Genomic DNA, 9,691 nt, shown 5'->3' on the forward strand with positions numbered 1-9,691 from the left:
GTATAACTCCTAATTTTGGGTGCCCAAAGAAAAGAATGGTAAGTACACTACTGAGATGTTAGATCTACTTTATCAGTTCTGGGATACCCTCATGAAGTCCTACGAAACAGAATCACTTGATAATAAGAGAGAGGAAAAACTGACTTATAAAGTTTTTTAGTTTATCAAAAACTCATGGAGAGAAGATCTATCAGATTCAGAATTCAGAAATATACAACTCAAAGTGGAAGATATGACTCTTCACTGTAAAGAAAATACTATATAATAATATACCACAGTTGAAGGTATTATTCTTCAATAAAGATTTTATATGGATTATCTTCTTGATAAATTACAAAATGAGTCAGATAAGGTTATAGTCAGAGCAATGGGGACATATACAATTGAAACTATTGTTATATGGGTGCTAAGCAAGCACTTTAATGTTTTTGCACTGGAACAAAAAAGTGTACGTCTGTCTACTTTAGTAGCTGAATTAGACATAAACGTAAGAAATTACACGAATAATGAGAGCTGAATTAGAGAATCCTCTATCAACTTCCCAGATTCTGTTGTTGAGACTATGGCTGAGGTGACAGATGATAGTCTTAATCAGACAACTGATATTCCGAAAGAAGAAGCTAATAATAAAAGCAATAAATCAGATAGCTCTAAAGAGCTGTATAATATAGGGAGTACCCTATTTACCTGGCTAAATAATAGGAATTTGGTTGAGATCTACCATCCTCATGGTGATATCAAGAGCCCTAAAAAAGGTAAGTATGCAAAGTATATCACCTATGTTAGGTGTGTATTTGACATTAAGGAGCTACCGCTCCATATAGCATTACCTATGGTGTGTCCACCACTTGAATTGAATGGAGGAATCGCAGACCCAAACGGCTGAATAACGACAGAGTAACAACCAAACTGAGGGATCTAACGGGTGGGTACTTATCTTCTGACCCAGAAGTACTTGGTCATTATACCAATACCTCAACCCTGTTATCTACACACGATGAAGAGCGTTTTAACATATATATTATATGGTGAGTGATGAAAAAACAGCTCGACTAACCCGTGTAATAAACAAGTTACAGAGTGTGCCATATCAAATAAATACAAAATTATTATGTCATTTGGTAAAATGTAAGGATATATACCATGCATCAGGGCTTCTCATGCCTAGCATTCTTGCTTCTATTGATAGAACGGAGGGGACTGTAAGACTAAAACATCATTACTTGAATGACAAAGAAATGAAAAAATATTTTTCTTTAAAAGACTTGATCAACATTTGGATAAAAAACATTCAGTCTGCCTGCTACGAGCAATACATTTTAAAACTAGCTGATGCTTTACAAAATTACAATTTGTATTTCCCAACGTTTTTGGACTTTAGGGGACGAAATTACCGATATGGTCCTTTTCATTACCACGAACGAGATCTTGTTAGATCTCTCATACTCTTTGCGCAAAGTGGGGTGACAGATACACCCCCAGATAAAGGTAGTCAGGGCATACGAACCTTTATGGCTTCAACAGCTTTCCATTATTCCAAATATTGGAAGAATTATAATGAAGGTATAATATGGTTTATTAAAAATATACATGAGTGTCCTGACTTAAATAGTAATAAGGCTGATATCGTGCTAGACAGATTGGCTAATCTAGCACGTAAGGCTAGACACCCATTTCAGTTTCTCTCGAGTGTTATTACACTAAAAAACCGTGACTCTGATAAGATTGCTAGAACACCAATTCACCTGGACGCATCAGCAAGTGCATATCAAATGTTGAGTTATTTACTGGGTAATATTACCATGGCTAGAAATACTAATCTTATAAGTGAGAATAATAAAATAAATAATATTTATGAAATTATTGACTCTGATTTTAAGAAATATATTGAACGGAAATACGGTGAACATATTATCACCAGATATGTGTGTAGCTTATTTGATCGTGATATCATCAAAAATATCTTTATGCCTATTGTGTATGGGAAATCCAAATTTAGCACAGCTATTGATCTGCTGGGAAAGATTGGTAGTTATATGGTAGTAGAAGATTTAAAAACTATTATTAAAGAATGTTACAATTTCTGGGAATCTGAATATAAAGATATGAGGAACCTCATGCATTTGGTTGCAAGTATTAGCTGGGTTAGTGGTTTTATCAATAAACCAGTTATATATTCCACAGAATACTGGATTACAGTCCAAGATTATATAATCATGGAACCTGTCAAAATAACTGTTAAATACCAAACCCATGGCATGGTTCTAATCCTAAAATGAAAAAATCAGTCGTAACGCTACGAATACCCACGAACAAAAAGAATACTCGGAAGAACACTAGTTCCACTTTTGCTAACTTCATCCATCAGAAGGATGCCTTAACTGTAATTCATTTTATTGATATTCTAATGGATGAATATGAATCTGGTAATAATACAGTACCTGTATACACAGTTCATGATAATTTCATCACAACACCATTGTATGGCGCAGCATTCCCAAGCCTATATAGGAAAGCAATGACTCGATTCGATTGGGACACCCCATATTTATAATTAATAAATTCATGTATGACAATATTATATATCGAGCTAAGCAGCTAAGATATGATCTCCTATCTCCTACTACACAAGGATTTATTGAGCAAATAGGCAAAGTCTACGACTCCCATAATGAATTGTATAACACAGAACATACTATATATGAATATGAAAGAGAACTTTATTACTTTCCTCAAGATATTATAGTTGACTGCTTAAGCGTTTTAGTCCCCCAAAAGACTAAGAGAATAAATGATTATAAGAATAATATAAAATAAATATTACGTCACTACTATACTATGATTTCATAAATCACCATGCCAATAGTATAGTATGGATGGACACAATAGTATGATGTATGAACTGAAGCGATTGCACAGTAACTACGATTACTGTATTCATTGTTAAAAAACAAAGTTATAACACGTGTAGGATAACTATCTTTATCAAATATATAAGAATAAGTTATTCCGAGGCCCCTCCTTCACTTCCCCCTAGTTGTTGGGGGTGATGGAGGGTGAAAGAAGAGTGGGTCGGCGGGCTTCTTTCCCTGAATGTACTGAAGAATTAGAACACTTAAACCATTATTCCTGTTTTTTTTTCTGAAATAAAGCTTGATTAATGTCATATTTCTGCACAGACGTTGGTTTGGCCAATAAATACATATTCCCTACGGGCAGGATATCAATCTAGATTGGAAACCTATTCGTAAACCGTTCGAGCCAGGGATTGGCCCCATCTCTCACTGATCTGGATGAACAGTAGCTTTTGACCTTCAATCAATAGTTCGATTTATTATTAAACTATCAGTTGCTATATTGCTTTCCGGTAATGTACATCCGGAGATAAGGGTTTTTTTGGATAAGCTCGAGGGACAATGTGTGTCGAGGATGAGTGATAACTTGAGCCATGGAGCAGTTCCCTGCGCTGCTCGAAGCTTAGGGGTTGCGCGTAGGCTTCCCCCACAGTATATAGATCGGTTCTTCAGTGTGGTCACAACCTAGTTGTAGTCGTCGTCGAGGCCTGCCAGGATGTAGGAGACAAGGTCTTCATCGTCGATCGGCTTGCCAGCGTTGGACATCTCCACTCCAAGCGCCCGCATCTTCCCGACATATTCGGTGATAGATAGGTCGCCTTTCTTCAAGCTGGAGAGCGCGATTCTTGTATTGACTATTGACGACGCGCGCCTTCGTCACAGATGAGAAGGTTGTCTCAAGGACACTCCAGACTTCGGCAGCTGTGCGGCAGGCGGAGACTTGCACAAGAATTTCTTTAGTCATTGCAAGCAACAAGTATCCGAGTACCTGTTGATCAGTTGCCATCCATGATTCATACAATGGATTGACGACTTCGGCGTCTTTCCCCTTGATCTTCTCCTCGGGGGCTTTAGTTGCGCCAGTCAGGCCCCCCACCGCAGCTTACCTACTTGCTGACCTGGAAATGCATATTACCTGACAAGCTAGTCGCTCGGCTGGCACGCTATCAAAGCACGACGGATTGGCTGGTCCTATTCCCATCCCAGCAGTTCCTACTTTGGTTTGGAACATTTCAGATAATATAGAGAGGAGGGAGACTAGTCTAAATCGATTTTTCTATCGTTTCTTCGAAACCTCGCTTACGTTTCACTTCCCTTCACCAACCTCAGAGTACGGGCTTAGACTCTCTAAGATATCCAACTCAAGTGCCGTAGCGAAAATCATAAGTAGTGTTCAGAAGATTGGGAAGGAGTAGGCCCGGTTTGTCTTGTTCATCCATGATTCCCCTTGTGGAGTGAAGTGGAATGCTAAAGATAGAAAAGTGAACCGTAGGATCTCGTCTTAGCCCATTGACAAAACTAGTCCAAGAAACCCAGATTGCTAAGTCTCGAGTATGTCAATCAAGCCCTAATGTTTCCATTCCGCCGGACCAACTAGCCTAACCTTTCACAGAATTGATCATTTATGCCCAAGGGACAAGAGGTTTTGAACTCTCTAGTAGTTCCAAGAAGTATGCTCATTTCCTTGGATGTGTATTCTGGATTTGGATTCACTAATGTGGAGGGCTATTTATTCAAAGATGATTAGGGTGCGCTCAGCATGTCCCACCATCAGAGCTAACCTAACCTGTCCTTATCCTTAGCACGGACAGCACTCAATATCTCGCTGCGGAATATGTCTACCGGAGTAGGCTCCGCAAAGCTCCTCACTCGGCACTAGATCCAAGTCCCCCATCGCACTCCACAAGTTTGGGACGACCCCTTTCTTTCTTATATTATATGATCTTTTCCACTGCAGCCAGCACACCTATTTCCCTTTAGCTGGTAAAGGCAAGGCTTCCCTACTAAACCAGTACACACTAAGTACGGGATCATTAGTCATGACTCCTTGGTCTTCATAGTCCTCGAGAGATCCACAATGTCTCCCATCCCAGGAATAATCGAATACCTTCGTTCTGAAGCAAATCAACGGGCTTGGCCGGGCAACTCACTCTTGCTTTCTCTGGGCCGCCTTAGATTCTATAGTTCTCGTCTCCCCAGTCTAGTGAAACAGAGGGATCCCAGTCAACCCATGCTGACCTTCCCTATCTGTCTGAAACCCAATATGTGCCTAAACTAAACGCTTAGCTGTGCCCAGAATGTGGAAACTCGAAAGAGGTAAACAATTCTTTTTTGTCATTTTGTTCACTGGTCTTCACTTCAAGCAATTCCATTAGTCCAAGTCTGCTGCAATTGGTAATTGGAGATAAGCAATTGGTGGTCGTAGGCTCACCCTCCTCTAAATAGATAGAATGGATCGACCCTTTATGGCACTTTGACTTCTCCACAAGGAGAATGCAACTACAATTCTCACGGAAATGAGACGCCCCAATTTCATGTGGTCAAGTTGCATGATGACCGACGCAGAACTAGCCCGGTTTTTACCGTCTTGCACTTGCAATTTCCATTCTTTCCACGCTGCGCGCCTCTATTCCATAGGCCTCTTTAGTCAGGGAAAACCTTCTACTGAGTTCAATCGGTGATTCTCAATCTTTTTTTGTGCAATTCTACGATCGAACAATTGGAAGGAGGAGCGTAGAGGGCGCTAAGGTGTTCGCATTCTCGAATAAAGCGACAGGAGAGAGTGAAATGCTCGACTGAAAGGAGAGGGTGGCATGTCGACGAGATTAGACCCGTCCATAAATATCCACGCTCTATTCAGGTACCGGGGGCCCCTGCACAAACATAGGACGAAAGAAAGGAAATGAATCTGCCAAGTCGAGAAGTTTTTCTTTTATACCACTGGCACTTTTGCAAGAGCAGCTTATTATCCATGATCCAAAGTATTAAACAGTTCTTCTATCCTGCAAAATAGGGCAGTCAAAACCAGCCAATCGAACCCATGAAAGAAGCCCACTTACCCACTCTTCTTTCCCACCATCCGCAGTATACCAATCACTCACTAGATGGTGGCCTCGGAATCGGAAAGGAAATAAGCTCATACTACTGGAATGGAATGGAATATGAGACACTTTACTTCCTACAAAACTCAAGTGAGGGGAGGGATGGATGTCCCGCCACGAACGGAAACATCAAGCCTCCCCAATGGTTATGTTACGTATCCACTCATCCTACAAGGAACTATGTCCAACCTATTCTATTTATTCCGCTATTCTATTTATTCACGACGAATTTGTTTCCGGAAGTGGCATTGAGAAGTGTTGCTCCAGCCTTTCATACTTTACTCGAATATTTTAGAACACAAATAAGATCCCTCATAAGTGCAAACAATGCAATAGCTTCGGTTAAGGCAAAGCCCAAACAAATCAAAAGAAAAGAAAAATAATTGTCTCGCTAATGATGGATTTCTAGCAACTGGATTGGTTTCTAGTTTCTTTGATAGTTGGAAGTTCTCCAAAAGTATGAAAGGCTGGAGGGCTTTGTACCAACCATTCTAGTGTGGTTGGATTCTGCTCAACAGCCCAAGGACTTTCCGCACATCTTTTGTTCTTTCCACTGCTTGAAGTGATTGCGACAACTACGAAGAAACGACGAATCCCAACTACGGATATATAAGAACCGAAACTGCTCAGAGCATTCCATCCGGCGTAAGCATCTGGATAATCTGGAATGCGACGTGGCATACCCGAAAGCCCTAAGAAATGCATGGGAAAGAAGGTCAGATTAACCCCGAAAAAAGTGATCCAAAAATGGATTTGGCCTAAAGTTTCAGGATATGTCCGACCAAAGATTTTACCCACCCAATAGTAAAATCCAGCAAATAAAGCAAAAACGGCTCCCATAGAAAGTACATAATGGAAATGTGCAACCACATAATAAGTATCATGTAGAGCAATGTCTAGCCCAGAGTTTGCTAGAACTATTCCAGTGAGCCCTCCTATGGTGAACAAAAAGATGAACCCTACAGCAAATAACATGGGTGTTTTGTATTGTATCGAACCTCCCCACATGGTAGCGATCCAACTAAAGATTTTGATTCCAGTGGGCACAGCTATGATCATGGTAGCTGCGGTGAAGTAGGCACGCGTATCAACGTCTAAGCCCACAGTAAACATATGATGAGCCCAAACTAGAAATCCAAGAACACCTATACTTATCATGGCATAAACCATGCCTAGATACCCGAAGACCGGTTTTCTTGAAAAGGTCGATACGATATGACTAATAATACCGAATCCAGGCAGAATGAGAATATACACCTCTGGATGACCGAAGAACCAAAAGAGATGCTGGTATAATATTGGGTCTCCCCCTCCTGCTGGATCAAAAAAGGTTGTATTAAAGTTTCGATCGGTTAATAACATTGTAATTGCCCCTGCCAGTACCGGAAGTGATAATAAAAGTAGGAATGCTGTCACTAAAACGGACCACACAAAAAGTGGTAATCTATGCATAGTCATTCCAGGTCCACGCATGTTGAAGATAGTAGTTATAAAATTGATAGAACCTAAAATTGATGAAACACCTGATAGATGAAGACTAAAAATTGCTAAATCAACTGCTCCTCCAGAATGGCTGGTAATACCACTTAAGGGCGGATAGACCGTCCACCCAGTGCCGCTGCCCACTTCTACTAAGGCTGAGCTTAATAGGAGCAAGAGACTTGGTGGCAACAACCAGAATGATATATTATTTAATCGTGGAAATGCCATGTCAGGTGCACCTATCAGAATCGGAACAAACCAATTCCCAAATCCACCTATCATCGCCGGCATAACCATAAAAAAGATCATTAAAAAAGCGTGAGCCGTTATTAAAACATTATAAAGTTGATGATTCCCACCAAGAATTTGATCGCCGGGTCGGGCTAATTCCATACGAATCAGTACGGAGAAGCATGTGCCCATCACTCCTGCAATGGCACCGAAGATGAAATATAGAGTACCGATATCCTTGTGGTTAGTGGAGAAGAGCCATCGGACCAGATTTGTCATTTTTTTTTCGTTTTGAAAACCTTATCAGAGAGGGGCCACTAAGGCAGGCAGGCCAAAGAATGAAGGGCAGTGAAAATGGTTTCTTCTTCTGGCTAATTCCGATACGAATACCAAAAACAGCTTACTTCCGTTCGTGTCCTCGGAAATTGGATTACTTATGAGTTTCTTCGGTGCAAAAGTAGGCAAGTCCATTTTATCGTGTTTTTCGTCCTCAAGACCTGATTTTCCAAAGTGCATTTCATATAGCTGCAAAAGTTGCTCATCCGATTTTCCCTCGCTTTTATTCGTAACATGGCGTAGTTACTCATTGGGTCCGCTGAGAAGAAAACAATAGGTCGTCACTACCTATGCTTTCATCTAGAGGAAGTCAGGCTGTGATTCGTAACATGGCGTAGTTACTCACAGGCCGTGGATCTCCTTTTTCTAATCAAGCAGCAGGCCGTGGGTTTTCTGGTTCTGCGCTTCAGAAGAGGCAAAGTTTCCGTGATTCGTATCTGCTTTGAGGGCAGGTGCGGGTTGGTTCATGCTTCGAAGAAGAATCGTTCTTTCTAGATCGAAGAAGAATCGTTCTCTTTCTCGAAATGAAATAAGTTAAGTGAAGTGATCCTGCGAAACCTAAGATGCCGGACCAAACCAATGGAGAGCCCACAGATGATATCAAGGAAACTGTTCCAGTGACAATGCCAACTAATACGACTTCGGACGAATACGCTATCCTCGAAACTAAACTCCCTGTATGGTCGAGAATGAATGGATTCCCCTATGGCAATTTCTTATTCCTGCTATCATAGCCTGGCTGGGATCTTAGCGGCACATTCTGACCTTGCTTCATAGACAGCGGTACCTTTCTCAGCTTCTTCTAGATAGAGATAGTTAGTTTCCTCTAGATAGCTAGTTTCCTTTTTTTTGGAAGATTGAGATTGACGCTTGGCAAATTGGGTTGACGACGCGCCATATGGGTTTGAGGATAGTGCCAGAAGTGCCGTAGCTCCTTTGCTGTTCGTGGAGGCTGGCTATTTGCAGTTGACTTCCTTCCCGAAGTGACTGGCTAGAATTCTCATACGATAATAGGAGAGAGATGCCGATAATTGGAGAAGGCGAGACCAAGCCTGCCGGGAGAGGAGAAGTGGCTTACGAGGCTAGAATAGAGTTGGTTGGTGCTGATACCAGTAGCTGCAGCTGCCGGGGAAATCTGTCCTGTCGGTTCGCGAGGAGTTGAAGTTGTTTGTACTTACTTAGACCCCAATGAGTCTATGGCTTGCCAGCCTCTATCTAGTCCTCTGCAGGTCAGGTAGAAAGACGGAAAGACTTAAAGGGAAGTTCTTGTTCTTATCTAGCGCAAAAAGCATAAGGATGAATTGGTTTTCCCTTCAAGCCACAACAGCGGTATGAGTTAAGATCCAAATCTAGCAAGAATCTTTCGCCACCCACATAGGAAAATGCGAGCAGTTTACCCACACCTATTCGAAGAACCAAGGTAGCTGCCTTTCCAGTCGAGTCACTTCTCTACCAGTACAATAGCTGGGTCTCTTTCTCGTTGGCACCATCCCTTATTCTTAGAATTCCTATGGCACTTCGAAAGATCATGTGCCCTGAACTCGTACGTGACTTATCCTCACTGATGTCAAAACCCAGCAGATTGTACTTTTTCTTTGAGTGGCCAGGCCAGGCAGATCCTAAGAATAGAGAACCTATGGCGTCTGAGATGGGTGAACGGCACACCCTACTACGGCGTGTTTATGT

The 9,691-nt window shown here is 41.4% G+C and overlaps 1 non-coding gene across 1 annotated transcript; it reads right to left on the reverse strand.

Moving 5' to 3' along the window:
- Positions 1-3,468: 3,468 nt before the first annotated feature.
- Positions 3,469-3,602, reverse strand: LOC118475718 (small nucleolar RNA Z247). Its single transcript, XR_004855074.1, has one exon. It is a non-coding gene; the product is annotated as a small nucleolar RNA Z247 (small nucleolar RNA).
- Positions 3,603-9,691: the final 6,089 nt, after the last annotated feature.

Source organism: Zea mays, unplaced genomic scaffold (genome assembly GCF_902167145.1).
Source record: "Zea mays cultivar B73 unplaced genomic scaffold, Zm-B73-REFERENCE-NAM-5.0 scaffold_591, whole genome shotgun sequence".
Taxonomy (NCBI): Eukaryota; Viridiplantae; Streptophyta; class Magnoliopsida; order Poales; family Poaceae; genus Zea; species Zea mays.